This window comes from Elephas maximus, chromosome 4, assembly GCF_024166365.1.
Source record: "Elephas maximus indicus isolate mEleMax1 chromosome 4, mEleMax1 primary haplotype, whole genome shotgun sequence".
Lineage (NCBI taxonomy): Eukaryota > Metazoa > Chordata > Mammalia > Proboscidea > Elephantidae > Elephas > Elephas maximus.
The window spans coordinates 100,848,779-100,864,171 of record NC_064822.1 but is presented as its reverse complement, the minus strand read 5'-3'; the positions used below and the strand labels follow the sequence as shown (position 1 = coordinate 100,864,171).

Sequence of the window (15,393 nt, the reverse complement as noted above, 5' to 3'; positions counted from 1 at the left end):
GGGGAGGGGGAGCCCCGGTGGCGCAAGCCGCGCGAAGCAAAGCAGCCCCGGTCCGGTCCCTGCTTGCCCGCCGCGACCGTCTCCCGACCTGGCCCGCAGAGCCGGCGCCCCAGTGGCCCCCGGAACACCTGAAGGCGGACGAGGGAATCCATGTTGGGGAACTTGGCGGCGGAGTGACGAGTACCTTGGGACCTGCTCTGGGGCCGCCGCCGGAGTAAGCGCCTCGACCTCGGCCTTAGGTAAACACGGGCCGACCCCGGGGAGCGGATGCGCTTGGGCAGCTGTCCGGCCGAGGTGGGGGTTACGGGCTGGTGCAGAGTGGAGGAGCGGGCCCAGGGCGAAGGAGGGCGGACAAAGTTTGGGGATCTCGCGCGGCCCAGGCGGCGTGCTGCGCTTGGAGGAAAGTTGGAGCTGCCTCTCGAGTACGGGGAGAGCTGCGGTGTGGAGGGCCCCTTCTTCCTTCTCGCTAGCCCACGAGGAAAGCCCTGTTCCGGCCGCCGCCGCACTGTCAGCACCCCGTCCCATTTCCTTCTTGTGGCCTACCCGCCTCAGCTGGCGAAGCCTGTCCCCGCCCGGGTGTGGGGTCCCCGGCGGGGGGGGAGGGTGCAGAAAGGGGCTCCACCCCAGAATCTCCACAGACAGCCCCCTCCCTGCCGTGGAAACGTGTCCTGCTGGGCTTCCGGGCGCTCCGCGACCCCCGCGTCGGCTTTACTTGGGAGACTTTGCTTTTGTCAACAGCGTCCAAGCCCGTTTGTGAAACCAAACTTTACTACGCTGTGACCTGAGTGCGCGAATAGGGAAGAGCTGGCGCGTCTAAGCTTCAGTGTTCACCCCATGCCCTGAATTTCAGACTATTCTCCCACCTTCAGGGAGAATATTTTAAACGCGGTGCTGGGATGACAACAAAAGGGCCAGGAGATCTAAACTTAGCTTAATCAGTCGCCTCTCCTCAGACCTAGGAATCTTAAGCCATTAAAGAGATTTCCTACAGATGGCTGGCGGTCTTGCCACCCACACGTTTTTTTTAAATTGTTCTAAATGTAAACGCCTGATTTAGAGTAGTTGATTAAAACATTCGCGTATTCAAATGTTAAATTTAAAAATTCCCTCAATATATATTTGTACCGTATTACATAGTGTCTGCGAGCTGAGCGTTTTTCATACATTTGAATTATTTTAACTAACATCCTTAGACGCTGCCAGTGAACTGAGATATTTAAGCAAAACTGATCAAAAAGTTTTCTAACATAATGTTTTGGCTAGTAGATCCTGATCTTAAAAAAAATTTTCCCAATGCTAACAAGATCTTACCAAAATGTGTTGTGAATTTTGAGGAAAGAGCATATTAATAGATGCATTATTTTGTCACTTTAAAAATGAAATGTTACTTAATACATGCATATGACTTCTTACCTCGGCAGCAGAATATGAAGGCAAAACATTCTTAAATAATTGGTGGTTTTGTATTTTACTGGTAATGGTAGGAAAAAAATTGATAGGTAGTCAAGTCTCTTTCCAGACCAATGCTTTTTTTTCCTGCTGCTTTTTTTGGCAGTTGGCTTAATCATATCACTATTTTGCTATTGGTTAAAAGCTGCAATTAAAAAAATGAAAAGTTTGTGGGGCTTTTTTGTTAATTGTTGTTTTAAATGATTGGGTAGAAGAAATGAAATTTTGAAACTATCTTTGGATTTCTTTTGTACTGTCCTGTCAAAGATAACCTGAACTTGTATGGTGTTTATACAGTACAAGTTTTTTTAAATTAGCGATTCTACTTGTACTGCATTTCACCTGTAACTTTTTTGGTGTTTGTTAGTATGTAAATCATTCAGACTTTTTACTGGAGAATTTGAGTATGTTTTGAGATTTTTTTGGTGTAAGATTTGAATGTTTGCTTACTCTAAGTGTACTCATATGCTTTAAAGACATTCTTTAGTATGCCCAGGGAGAAGAAAATGGAAAATTGTTCTTAAATATGCTGCCTGAAAACGTGTGTCATGGAGAAAATGATTTTTTTTTTTTTCCTCAGGTATCTTTGTGTGGTGGTAATGGGGCCTATGGATTAAGAGTGAAACTCAACAGTCACTCAGCTTCCCCATCATCCTGTGGGCACTAACTAATCCTTAGGCATTTTTCTTGAAAAGCAGTGCTGTTAATCAGCAGAGATAGAATGAATCAATGCAAGTACATGATATGCAGTTGATTCATCATCAGTAGCATCTTTGAATAATAAGTAAATGCACTATTATGCTACCCATCAACTTAATACTGAACTTTTTAGGTACATCAGTGAGAAATAGTTGTAAAACCTTAGTTAAAGGGGGTGGCAGGCATAAAAGTAATAAAGTCTGCTCTAGAATAATTTTCATTGTAGCTTTCCTTCAGTGAGCCTACCATTATCTTGTTTTTTAATGATGTAAATTGGGTGTTGACATACCTTTGCCTGGTGAAATAAAGTTAAAACCCAAATTCATAATTAAATCCTGTGTCCCAAAGAATATGCTAATAGTCATGCACCTTGGCTTGCCATCTGGGAGGTGATAACTGTTAGTAACACTGAGTAGAGCCCAGAAATAAAATACATAGTATCACTCTATTGCTGTTCCCAATACTCATCTTTGCATTGTCTTTTTTTTTTTTTTTTAATTGTGGCTTTATGAAGGAGCCCTGGTGGCGCAGTGGTTAAGAACTTGGCTGTTAACCAAAAGTTGGGCAGTTTGAATCCAGCAGTCACTTCTTGGAAACCCTGTGGGGCAGTTCTCCTCTGACCTGTAGGGTCGCTATGAGTTGGAATTGATTTGAGTGTAACAGGTTTTTTGGGTTTTTTTGTGGCTTTATGAATTCCTACTACTTGAACCAAGAAAAAACCAAAACAGTTGCTGTGGAATCAGTTCTGATTCATGGGACCGCTTGTGTTTCACAGTTGACCTGTGCTTCATAGGTTAATCTGCTGCTTGGAGTAGATACCAAGAATAGAGTTGCCCTATAGGGTTTCCAAGGCTGTAATCTTTATGGAAGCAGGCTGTGCCACATCTTTCTCCCGAGCAGGAGCGGCTGGGAAGTTTGGAACTGCCATCCTTTCGGGTAGCAGCCGGTGCTTAACCATTGAGCTGCCAGGGCTCCTTTCCATAGGGTTTAAAAAAACAACAACAACATTGTCAAGTCAGTTCCGACTCATAGGAACCCTGTAGGACAGAGCAGAAGTGCCCCATAGGATTTCCAAGAAGCAGCTGGTGGATTCGAACTGCTGACCTGTTGGTTAGCAGCCATAGATCTTAACCATGGTGCCACCAGGGCTCCTTCCATAGGGTTAGAATAAACAGATTCAATATGAAATGTAAAAATGCCACTACCATCTCTTGCTTGTAGAATAGCTTCCTAACAGGTCTCACTGCTTTGACCTGTGCCCACATACAGCTTTTAACAGCCAGAGTGATCTCAGCATAAATCAGATCATGTCACCTCATTTGTCAAATGGCCCCCTTCTCAGTCATAGTAAAATCCATAGTGCTTTTACTGTGGTGTAGAGGGCCCTGAGTGATTTGAGTCTCTTCCGCCTCTCTGACTTCGTATCTTTAACTTTTTCTGTAGCCACACTTGTGCTATGCTACTGAGGTCTTCCTTGATTGCTCTGTGTAAAATAGTGCCCTCCCACCCCCATATTTATCCTATCCCTTTTTACTCAGTCAATTTTTTCTCCATAACACTTAACACTTTCCAATATGCTAGATAATTTGCTAACTTCCATTTATTGTGTTTCTTCCCCACTCTAATGCAAATTCCATGGGAACAGGGTTTTTCAGTTTGGGTCAATGTTTTATCCCTGAACAATGCCTGACTCATTAAAAAAAAAAAAAACTTTCAGTTATTTCCAATTCCTGGTGACCTCATGTGTTTCAGAGTCAAACTGCACTCCCGTAGAGTTTTCACTGGTTGCGATCTTTTGAAAGTAGATTGCCAGGGCTTTCTTCTGAAGCATCTTTGGGTGCATTCAGATTGCCAGCCTTTTGGTTAGTAGCTGAGCTCTTAACTGTTTTCATCACCCAGGAACTCTATTAAAAAAAACAAAACAAAACAAAAGCTAGTTGCCATCGAGTGGATTCTGACTCATGATGACCCTATGTGTGTCCAAACCACCAACCTTTTGGTTAGCAACGAAATGCTTTACCCACTGTGCCATCAGGGCTCCTTATGTATGTGCATACCCGTTGCCATTGAGTTGATTCCGATGTATGGCTGTAGTAGGCACTTAATAAATATTTAATGAATTAACATGTTTTCAGCTATAGAAACATTAAAAATAGCAATTGTGGTTTGAAATTTCAGGTCATGCAAGTCTTTGTTGCATAAACTACCAAGTGACTCGTACCTGCACGTTATGTTCCATTTAAGGACCTACATTTTTAAAGGACAGTATGACTGTGTGTGACCTGGAAACTGTCATTTTCTGAATATAGGTGGAACTAAGAATGCTTAACTAAAGATGTTTAACATAGAGTGGTATAATTATGTTACTTTAAAAAATGTTACCATTTAAAAGCCATTACAGTTATTTTCCATCTTCCAGAAGGAAGAACTAGGATTATGGTGACATGTATTGAACAGGAGGTGGAGTAGCAGGAGTCGATGTGGGAAGATAGGTTAGGAGGCTTCTGTAGTGGTCCAGGAAGGACGAGGATAGCTTGAATTAGGATGAGAACTGTGGACGTGGTCAAAAGTGGATTCGATTTAAGATCACTAGGTCTCAGCTGATGAGAGAATGGAACTACAAGGGCCTCGAACGTAAAAAAAAGTTTGCTGGAAGAATGTGAGTTTCCAAAGACTGTGAAGAGGTGAGGTGGTGTGTTAACAGAAAACAAGAGAGTGTTTCAAGGGGAAGAGTGGCAAGGAGGGTCAAGTGTTGATGAGAGTCAAATAAGGTAAGAAGTAAACAGTTTTTCTTTGAGTTTAATAACTTGGAACTCATTGGCCTTTTGAGGAAGCAGGACAGCAAGCTTATTTCAAACTTGTGCTCCTGTCCAAAAGTACTGAGATGAAAGATGAAGAAATTATCTACCCATATTTAGAGAAGAGATCTAATGTTTATCAGATATTTACTATGTGCCATTTTAGATATTTTACATATCTTTTTATCTTTTCAGTAGCCTTGCAGTGTTGGATATATTAGTCTATTTTTCAGAAAATGAATCTGAAGCTCAGGAGAAGTTAGATGACTTACTGTTAGAGCACTTGGGTCCCTCTGACTCTTTACCATTTTTAGTTATTCATTACATCAGCTCATTTCTCAGCCTCTATATCAGTGCACCTTTCTGCAATGATGAAGATGTTCTGTATCTGTCCTGCCCAAGTCAGTAGCTGATAGCGACAACATGTGGTTATTGAGCACTTGAAATGTGGCCAGTGTGATCTAGGAACTGAATTGTGATTACTGTATTGGACAGCGCAGATATAAATCAAAGGTCGTTAAGAATTTCATGAAGAGTAAGATGTAGAAACATTCATACATTTGGAAACAGTACTGTTTTGTTTATCTTTTAGTTTTAAATGCTGTAAACAAGTTTTTTGAAGGTAACTTAAAAAAAAAAACTTCAATCTTTCAGAAAAGTTCGTAGTACAGAGAACTTTTTTTCCTCTGAATCATTTGAGAGAAGTCGCAGACACAATGTTTCATCACTCCAAAGGAAGACTTTCTCTACATAATTACAGTCCAGTCAAACCCATTGCTGTCGAGTCAATTCCAACTCATAGCAACCCTAAAGGACAGAGTAGAACTGCCCCATAGGGTTTCCAAGGCTATAATCTTTATGGAAGCATATGCCACATCTTTCTTCCGCACGTAATTATAACCATCAAAATCAGGAAAATAACATTGCTATGTTACTACCAGGAACAGATAGTGCTGAAGGAAGAAGTCCAAGCTACGCTGAAGGCATTGGTGAAAAACAAGGCTCCAGGAATTGATGGAATACCAGTTGAGATGTTTGCACAAAATGATGCAGTGTTGGAAGTCCTCATCTATACCAAAAAATTTGGAAGATGGTTTCCTGGCCAACCAACTGGAAGAGAGCCGTATTTATGCCTGTTCCCAAGAAAGGTGATCCAACCGAACACAGAAATTACCGAACAATATTGTTAATATCACACACAAGCAAAATATTGCTGAAGATCACTCAAAAGCGACTACAGCCGTATATCAGCAGGGAACTACCAGAAATTCAAGCTGGATTCAGACAAGGACGTGCAGTCAGGGATATCATTGCTGATGTCAGATGGATCTTGGCTGGAAGCAGAGAATACCAGAAGGATGTTTACCTGTGTTTTATTAACTGTGCAAAGGCATTTGACTGTGTAGATCATAACAAATTATGGATAATATTGTGAGAAATGGGAATCCCAGAGTAGTTAATTATGCTCATGAGGAACCTATACATAGATCAAGAGGCAGTCATTCAAACAGAACAAGGGGAGACTGTGGTTTAAAGTCAGAAAAGGGGTGCATCTGGGTTGTATACTTTCACCATACCTGTTCAGTCTATGCTGAGCAAATAATATGAGAAGCTGGACTATATAAAGAAGAATGGAGCATCAGGATTGGAGGAAGCTCATTGACAACCTGTGTTGTGCAGGTGACACAACCTTGCTTGCTGAAAGTGAAGAGGACTTGAAGCACTTACTGATGAAGATCAAAGACTACAACCTTCAGTGTGGATTACACCTAAGCATAAGACAAGCAACATCATGATAAATAAAGAAAAAATTGAAGTTGTCAAGGATTTCATTTTACTTGGATCCACAATCAACAGCCATGGAAGCAGCAGTTGAGAAATTAAATGACTCATTGCATTGGGCAAATCTGTTGCGAAAGACTTCTTTAAAGTGCTAACAAAGCAAAGATATCACCTTGAAGACTAAGGTGTGTTTGACCCAAGCGATAGTATTTTCGGTCGCCTCATATGGATGGGACAGCTGGATGATGAATAAGACAGAAGAAGAATTGACACCTTTGAGTTGTGATGTTGGCGAAAAATACTGACTATTCCATGGACTGGCAAAAGAACGAATGAATCTGTTTTGGAAGAAGTAGAACCAGAATGCTTCTTAGAAGCAAGGATGGCGAGACTACGTCTCCCATACTTTGAACATGGTATCAGGAAGAGTCAATCCCTGGAGAAGGACATCACGCTTGGTAAAGTAGAGGGTCGTGCAAAAAAGAGGAAGACCCGCAGTGAGATGGGTTGACACAGCAGCTGCAACAATGGGCTCAAAGCATGACGATCACGAGGGTGGCGCGGGACCGGGCTGTGTTTCATTCTGTTTTACATAGGGTTGCTATGAGTTGGAAGGGGCTCGACGGCACCTAACAACAACAGCATATTACTACCATCTCATCCTCAGACCTTATTCGTTTGCCAGTTTCCCCAGTAATTTCCTTTGTAACAAAAGGATCCAGTTCAGAATGGGCTTTTCGTTTAGTTGTAATGATTTTTTTAGACTCATTCAATCTAGAACATTTCCTCAGTCTTTATCGTGAACTTGACATTTTTGAAGATTACGGGTTGGTTTTGTAAAATGCCTCTCAGTGTGACTTTGCCTTTTTTTTCCTCATGGTTAAATTGAGATTATGCATTTTTGGGTAGAGATATCACGGTAATGAGGCTTCATTCTCGTTGCGACCTATCAGGTAGTATACAATTTCTGCCTCATTACTGATGATGCACAGTTTGATCACTTGATTAAGGTGATGTCTCCCAGACATCTTCAGTGTAAAATTACTCTTTTCTCCTTAAAATTAGTATTTTGTGGGGAGGTATTTTGAGACTGTGTAAATAGCCCATTTCTTATCAAACTTGCTATTTGTCTCAAATTGTCCCAAATTTGGCCATTGAAAGCACTTTCACTAGTTTCTGTGGCGGTTTTTTTTTTTTTTTTTTTTCTTTTTAAACATTCAGCACTTCCTTACTTTCTGGCACAAGAAAATGTTCCATGGTTACTTTGTACTTTACCTACCACAGCCCCGAAATCAACCATTCCTCCAAAAACTGGTTTCTTTTACCAGAAAAGGGTATTTAGAAACCAATATTTGAGCGCTATATATATTTCTTTATCTATATATAGAGAAAACCATGAGTTTATACAGTTTTTACAGTTTTACTCCACAGGGTTTGTTCTAGTTTTCTCCCTTTTCAAATTTATAACTCCTTTCTCTTACTGGAAGAAACATGGCTCCCATTATCCTTAATATAGTTACCTAGTTGCTCACTCCCTTTGTATGTAACCAGTTACCCACTGTCAGTGCTACTTCCTCTCCTGTATGTATTCCATTTTCACCTTAAAAAAAAAACAAAACCAACCCCAGTGCCGTTGAGTCGATTCCAACTCATAGCGACCCTACAGGAGAGAGTAGAACTGCCCCATAGAGTTTCCAAGGAGCACCTGGTGGATTCAAACTGCAGACCCTTTGGCTAGCAGCCATAGCACTTAACCACTATGCCACCAGGGTTTCCATTTTCACCAGGCTTGGGCTCTAATACCCTGTGCCTGGATGCACTCCTCACCCCAAGCTTCTCAGATAACCCATGCTGGGACCCTCTCACCTCCTACTTGGGCTCCAGTACCTCACTTGGTCTCCTAACACCCTGTGCTGGGCTGTCAGTCCACAGAGATGCCCTGCTTACCACATTTGAGCCACCACATGGATACCAACCTTGATCAAACCACCTAATTTCTTTTGGACTGCTTGTAGGTAATCTTACCATTTTCCTCCAGTTATTTTTTAGATTTCATTTTAGGTGAGTACATATGTGCTCTTTTAAATATTATACTTATTTTTGTAAAAAGTTGTTGCACCAAAAATTTTAGTGAAAATGAGGGCTCAAATGTGTTACCAACTTTTTTTTTTTTTTTTGAATTTAAACCCTTTTGAGATTCTTACATCTGTATTAGGGATGAGACTAATCTTTCTTCTTATTTTCCTTTTACCCTAGAGTTCTCAGACATTTTTAGGGACATTCTTTTATTGTAATTTTGTTGGGAAGATAAAAGATAGTTCAGTTTTTTTGCATATAGACTTTGGAGCCAATCAGACTTGACTTTGAATTCCAGTTGTCACCTTTTTTAGGTCACTTAATTAGTCTTTCTGTTTTCTCACCTGTTACTCTTTTGTGACTCATGGGATGTACAGTATCCCAGCTGCATTTTATGCCTTTGGAGTTCTTTGGGAAGGAGAAAGCCTGATTTTAACACATTTAGCCTCGAGGTGGGAGCCTTTTGAAATGTGTCAAACTCCTGAAACAGGATTTGGAGCCTCATTGTGTAGACTGAGCATTGTCTTAGGTGATACCACCTAGATGTGTGAATTTTCTAAACTTTTGACACATTTGCCTTTATTTATGTGAGATAAACCTTTTCAATATATTTCCCAGTTATTGTGTTCTCATAATAATGTACTTATCACAGGAATAAGCTGTTCCCAGCCTTCATTCAGTCATAGTGGTCACTTTCTCCCTGATGTTCCTTGTTTCCAAGTGTTACTGGTGCCCTGCTTTTCTAGCTTCTGAATAGTAAATGCCTATGGTATAAGGAATAATGCATTGCAGTGGTACCTTCAAGAGAATTGAACTCCTTAAGTTGTTCTTACCCTGTGTTCAATCTTAAGGCCCAATCAGTGCTTCCATGTGTAGCAGGTGGAATACACTGCCGTGAGCAGTTCTGCAGTATTCCAGGGCAGCTATTCCTGCTTCTTAGCTGTTGGTACGGCTTTTTATTATATTGAATAATGCACAGTAGTGGTAATTTTCCTGAGATTCAAATTCTTTTATTTTTTTGGCCTGCCAGTACAGCTTTTGCGGTAATGAAGAATGCATTGTAGTGGTAATTTTTCCGAGATAAAAAATCCCTTGGCTTTTATTTATTTGGGTTGTTAAGTACTGCTTTTGCAGTAGGGAAGAATGCATCGTACCATGGTTTTGAAAAATTTCATGAAAAATAAAAAGGCTAAGAAGAAGGAGACAAAATAAAATGTATGTGTAGTCATTGCCAGATGCCTTCATGTTTTTCCTCATGTTTTGCAAATTTCCAAAAATAAAATGGAAAAAAAAAAAAGATTTTACCCTTGAGTCATATCAGTAGAATTTATGACATCTAGAGCCTGCTGGACATATGTGATCCCAGATAATGTGTATCAAAATCCATAAATTGTAACAAAAATTCTGAACTGATCCTTTAATCAGCATTCCTTCCATTAGTGAAAACACATGGTATCAACGAAGGATTCAATTAAGTCTTGAAAGGATTAACTTTTAACATGCATCATGGTATGATATTGTAAGGATTAAAAATGTGGAAGGGCATGCCAGAGTATTCAGTGCATTGCTTAATATGAAGTAGATACTCCCTACCCACAATCCTGTGCTCCAGGTTTGTTGATAATATATGTGTTGGGTGGCACAAATGGTTAAACATTGCACAGCTAACCCAAAGGTTGGCAGTTCAAACCCACCCAAGAGGTGCTTCGAAACTAAGGCCTGGTAATCTTCTAAAACGTCACACCCTTAAAAACCCTACCGAGCAGTTCTACCCTGCACACACGGGGTCACTGTGAGTTGGAATTGATGGCAGCTAACAACATTTGTCTGTTAGGTCTGAGTGAAACATGGCCCCTGCTATGGGGTGTCTTATTCCTAATCAGGGCATCTTTATTGCTCCCCAGTAATGTTCTTTTCGTTTTCTCCTAAATCGTTTTCTATACTTTCTGTTCTTCCCTTTCTGCTGCAGCATTAATTTAAAGACCCCAGTTTAAACATCTCAGAAACCACTCTTAAAACAGATAAATGGAAGAGAGGTGGGCATCTCCTTAGTCTCTAGTTTTTACAAAGTACAATTTGAGTCCTAACTTGGCATCTAAGTCTTTTTACATTCTGACCCATATTTAAATCTCTGCACTTAACTTCCTGTTTCTTTCCTAAGTGAATTTTCTTTGTATGAGGGTAAGTCAAAAAGTATTGCTACTAGGGTACAGTTCAAACATGCAGGGGTTTATGCCAAACAAGGTGTGTTTAAACATGTCTCTGCAGTCAGTGAATGGCTGTAGACAAGTACCCCTCGTAATACACTTGTCTTAGTCTGGTTATGGTGCCTTCAAAAGAAGAATTCCTTTTGTACTGTGGAAAAAAGGATTTTTAGGTTAGGGTAATACCAAATTTTTACTAAAACCCACATGGACATCTTCCCAAATCACTAAAGCTTTGCAACAAGTTAATGGGAATGCCACACCACATAAAACAAGAGTTTTTAGATGGAATTAGCATTTTAAGGAAGTTCGGGAAGACCTCAAAGATGAGCCGAGAGAGAAGCCTTCTCAGAACGTTATGGTGACTGTTTTTTGGAATTCCAAAGGGGTAAATTTGGTAGACTTTCTAGAAGGATGCAGGACAATCATGGGGACTTATTATGAAAAAGTTTTAAGGAAATTGAAAGCTGAATTGGTGAGAAACAGGCCATGAGAGTTGCGGTAGGAATTTATTTCCATCACAACAATGCACCTTCTCATTCTTCAAGGGTGGCAAAGGCTGTCCTACAAGAATTTCACTGGGAAACCTTACCCCATCTACTCTTCAGCCCTGTTCTTGCCCCTTCAGACTTCTTTTGGTTCCCAGAAGTCAAAGAACATTTAAAAGGAACACAATTTTTGTCCCTCAAGGATACCAAAACTTCTATTTTGATATGGTATAAAAATCAAGGAGTGTGGAATTCTTCGGGGAAGGTTTGCCCCAGTTCCAACTCATAGCGAACCTGTGTGCAACAAAATGAAACACAGCCTCATCCTGTTCTCATGGACAATAAAATATCAATAGGCTCAAAAAAGTTGTAAGCTGTATTTTACCTGAAAACACTATTATAGAAAAAGCCATCATATAGGACAGCTTTAAAGTTATAGGTCATATTTCTTTAGAGACTATTGTACACGTCCAGTGACTTAAACCTCAAAACGAGTTATGTAAGGGAGAGGCACAGAACAGAAAATGATTGTTTCAAAACTGCCACAGAACTATAAAATTAAAACAATATAAAAAGAAGACAAATCCAATTAAGTCCTTAAGAGAAGTTTAAAATACAGATTTCAGAGATTTAACTACCACAAAAAGAATGTATAGCACCTCATTCAGTAATTTTTTTATTAATTTATACATTGAAGTGATAAAATTTTGGCTGCTTGTTAGGTGCCTTCGGTTCTAACTCATAGCCACCCTGTGTGCAACAGAACAAGACATTGCCAGTCCTGTGCTGTCCTCAACAACATTTGAGCCCATTGTTGAAGCCACTGTGTCAGTCGACCTTGTTGAGGGTCTTCCCTTCACCTTACCAAGCATGATGTCTTTTTTCAGGGACTGGTACCTCCTGATAACATGTCCAAAGTACGTGAGACAAAGTCTCACCATCCTCGCTTTTTAAATTTTTTTTAGTATACATACTGTTTTGTGACATTGGTTACTAACCCCACGACATGTCAACACTCTCCCATCTCAACCTCAGTTTCCCTATTACCAGCTTTCTTGTCCCCTTGTGCCTTCTAGTCCTTGCGCTTGGGCTGGTGTGCCCCTTTAATCTTGTTTTGTTTTCATAGGCCTATCTAATTTTTGGCTGAAGGGAGAACCTTAGAAGTGACTTCATTACTGAACTAAAAGGGTATACAGGGGCCATACCCTCAGGGTTTCGCCAGTCTCTGTCAGGCCAGTTAAGTCTGCTTTTTGTGTGTGTGTGTGTGTGTGTGTGTGTGTGTGTGAGTTAGAACCTTGTTTTACATTTTTCTCCAGCTGTGTCCGGGACCTTCTATTGTGATCCCTTTCAGGGCAGTTGGTGGTGGTAGCCAGGCACCATCTAGTTACGCTGGACTCAGTCTGGTGGAGGCTGTGGTAGTAGTAGTCCATTAGTCTTTTGGACTAATCTTTCCCTTGTGTCTTGGGTTTTCTTCGTTCTCCCTTCTCCAGGTGGGGTAAGACCAGTGGAGTATCTTAGATGGCCTCTCGCAGGCTTTTAAGACCCCAGAAGCTACTTAACAGAGTGGAATGTGGAACATTTTCTTTATGAACTGTGTTATGCCCACTGAGCTGGATGTTCCCAGAGACCATGGTCCCCACAGCCCTCAGCCCAGTAATTCGGTCCCTCGGGGAGTTTGGATGTGTCTATGGAGCTTCCTTAACATTGCCTTGGACAAGTGCAGGCTTCCTCAGAATTGTGTACCGTCTTAATCCTTCACCAGAGTTATCACTTATCTGTTGTCTGTTCAGTGGTTTTTCCTCCTTTGCCCTCCCTTCCCTCATAAACATCAAAGATTGACTCTTTTTGTGTGTAACCACTTACATGAGTTTTTACAATTTTTTTTTACAGTATTTGTCCTTTTGTGATTGACGTATTTCACTCAGCATAATGCCCTCAGGATTCATTCATGTTGTGAGATGCTTCACAGATTCATCATGTTCTTTATCATTGTGTAGTACTCCATTGCGTGTATGTACCATAGTTTATCCATTCATCTGTTGATGGGCATCTACGTTGTTTCCATTTTTTTGCTATTGTGAGCAATGCTGCAACGAACATGGATGTGCATATGTCTGTTCATGGGATGGCTTATTTCTCTAGGATATATTCATAGGGGTGGGACTGCTAAATCACTCGGTATTTCTATTTCTAGCTTTCTAAGGAAGTGCCATATTGTTTTCTAAAATGGTTGTACCATTTTACATTCCAAACAGCAGTGTGTAGGAGTTCCAGTCATCCGTCAGCCTCTCCAACATTTGTTATTTTCTGTTTTTTTGATTCGTGCCAGTAATGCTAGGGTGAGATGGCATCTCACTGTGGTTTTGCTTTGTATTTCTCTAATGGCTGTTGATCGTGAGCATTTCCTCATGTGTATGTTAGCTACTTGAATGTCTTTGGTGAAGTGTCTGTTCATTTCCTTTGCCCATTTTTTAATTGGATTATGTCTTTTTTGTTGTGGAAGTGTTGGATTTTCCTGTAGATTTTAGAGATGAGACCTTAGTCAGATTTGTCGTAGCCACAAATTTTTTCCCAGCCTGTAGGTTCTCTTTTTATTCTTTCGGTGAAGTCTTCTGATGAGTGTGTTTGATTTTTAGAAGATCCCAGTTATCTAGCTTATCTTCTGAAGTTTATGTGTTAGTTATGGTTGTGTCCTGTTTATCCCATGCATTAGGGCCTCTAGCGTTGATCCTGTTTTTTATTCTGTGATCTTTATAGCTTTTGGTTTTATATTTAGGTCTTTGATACATTTTGAATTAGTTTTTGTGTATGGTGTGATGTACGGGTCTAGTTTCATTTTTTTTTTTGCAGGTGAACGTGTAATTTTGCCAGCACCATTTGCTAAAAAGACTGTCTTTTCCCCATTTGACGGACTTAGGGCCCAGGTGACTGTAGGTAGACGGATTTACATCTGGGTTCTCAATTCTGTTCCATTGGTCGATGTATCTGTCGTTGTACCAGTACCAGGCTGTTTAAACTACTGTTTTTTTTTTTTTAGCTGTGTAGTAGGTTATGAAATCAGGTAGTGCAAGTCCTCCTACTTTGTTCTTTTTTTCAATAGTGCTTTACGTATCCTGGGTCTTTTCCCTTTCCATATAAAGTTAATGATTAGATTTTCCATCTCTTTAAAGAATTTATTTGGTATTTGAATCGGAATTGCATTGTATCGTAGATTGCTTTGGATAGAACTGACTCACCATCCTTGCTTCTAAGGAGCATTCTGGCTGTACTTCTTCCAAGACAGATTTGTTCATTGTTCTGGGAGTCCATGGTATATTCAGTATTCTTCGCCAACACCGTAATTGAAATGCGTCAGTTCTTTTTCAGTCTTCTTCATTCATTGTTCAGGTGGCGCATGCGTACAAGGCGATTATAAAAACTATGCCTTGGGTCAGGCTCACCTTAGTTCTAAAAGTAACATCTTTGATTTTCAACGCTTGAAGAGGTCTTTTGCAGCAGATTTGCCCTGCACAGTACGTCATTTTATTTCTTGACTGCTGCTTCCATGATTGTTGATTGTGGATCCAAGTAAAATGAAATCCTTGAAAACTTCAATCTTTTCTCCTTTTGTTGGGATGTTGTCTGTTGGTCCATTTGTGAGGATTTTTTTTTTCTTTATGTTAAGGTGTAATTCATACTGAAGGCCGTAGACTTTGATCTTCATTAGTATGTGCTTCAAGACCTCACAGGTTGTTAATGAGTCATCTTCCAGTCCTGATTCAGTGTTCTTCCTATAGTCCAGATTTTTAGATTATTTGCTCAGCAAACAGATTGAATAAGTATGGTGAAAGGATACAACCTGACGCACACCTTTTCTGATTTTAAAACCACACAGTACCCCCTTGTTCTGTTCTGCCT

The 15,393-nt window shown here is 40.5% G+C and overlaps 1 protein-coding gene across 2 annotated transcripts in view; it reads left to right on the top strand.

The window, feature by feature from the left end:
* Positions 1 to 150: 150 nt before the first annotated feature.
* Positions 151 to 15,393, top strand: part of SCAF11 (SR-related CTD associated factor 11) — a 100,987-nt gene continuing 85,744 nt past the window's right edge. For both annotated transcript variants that reach the window (XM_049882901.1, XM_049882900.1), the window contains exon 1: positions 151 to 239. The gene's annotated coding sequence lies outside the window, so the exon portion shown is untranslated. The remainder of the gene's footprint in view (positions 240 to 15,393) is intronic.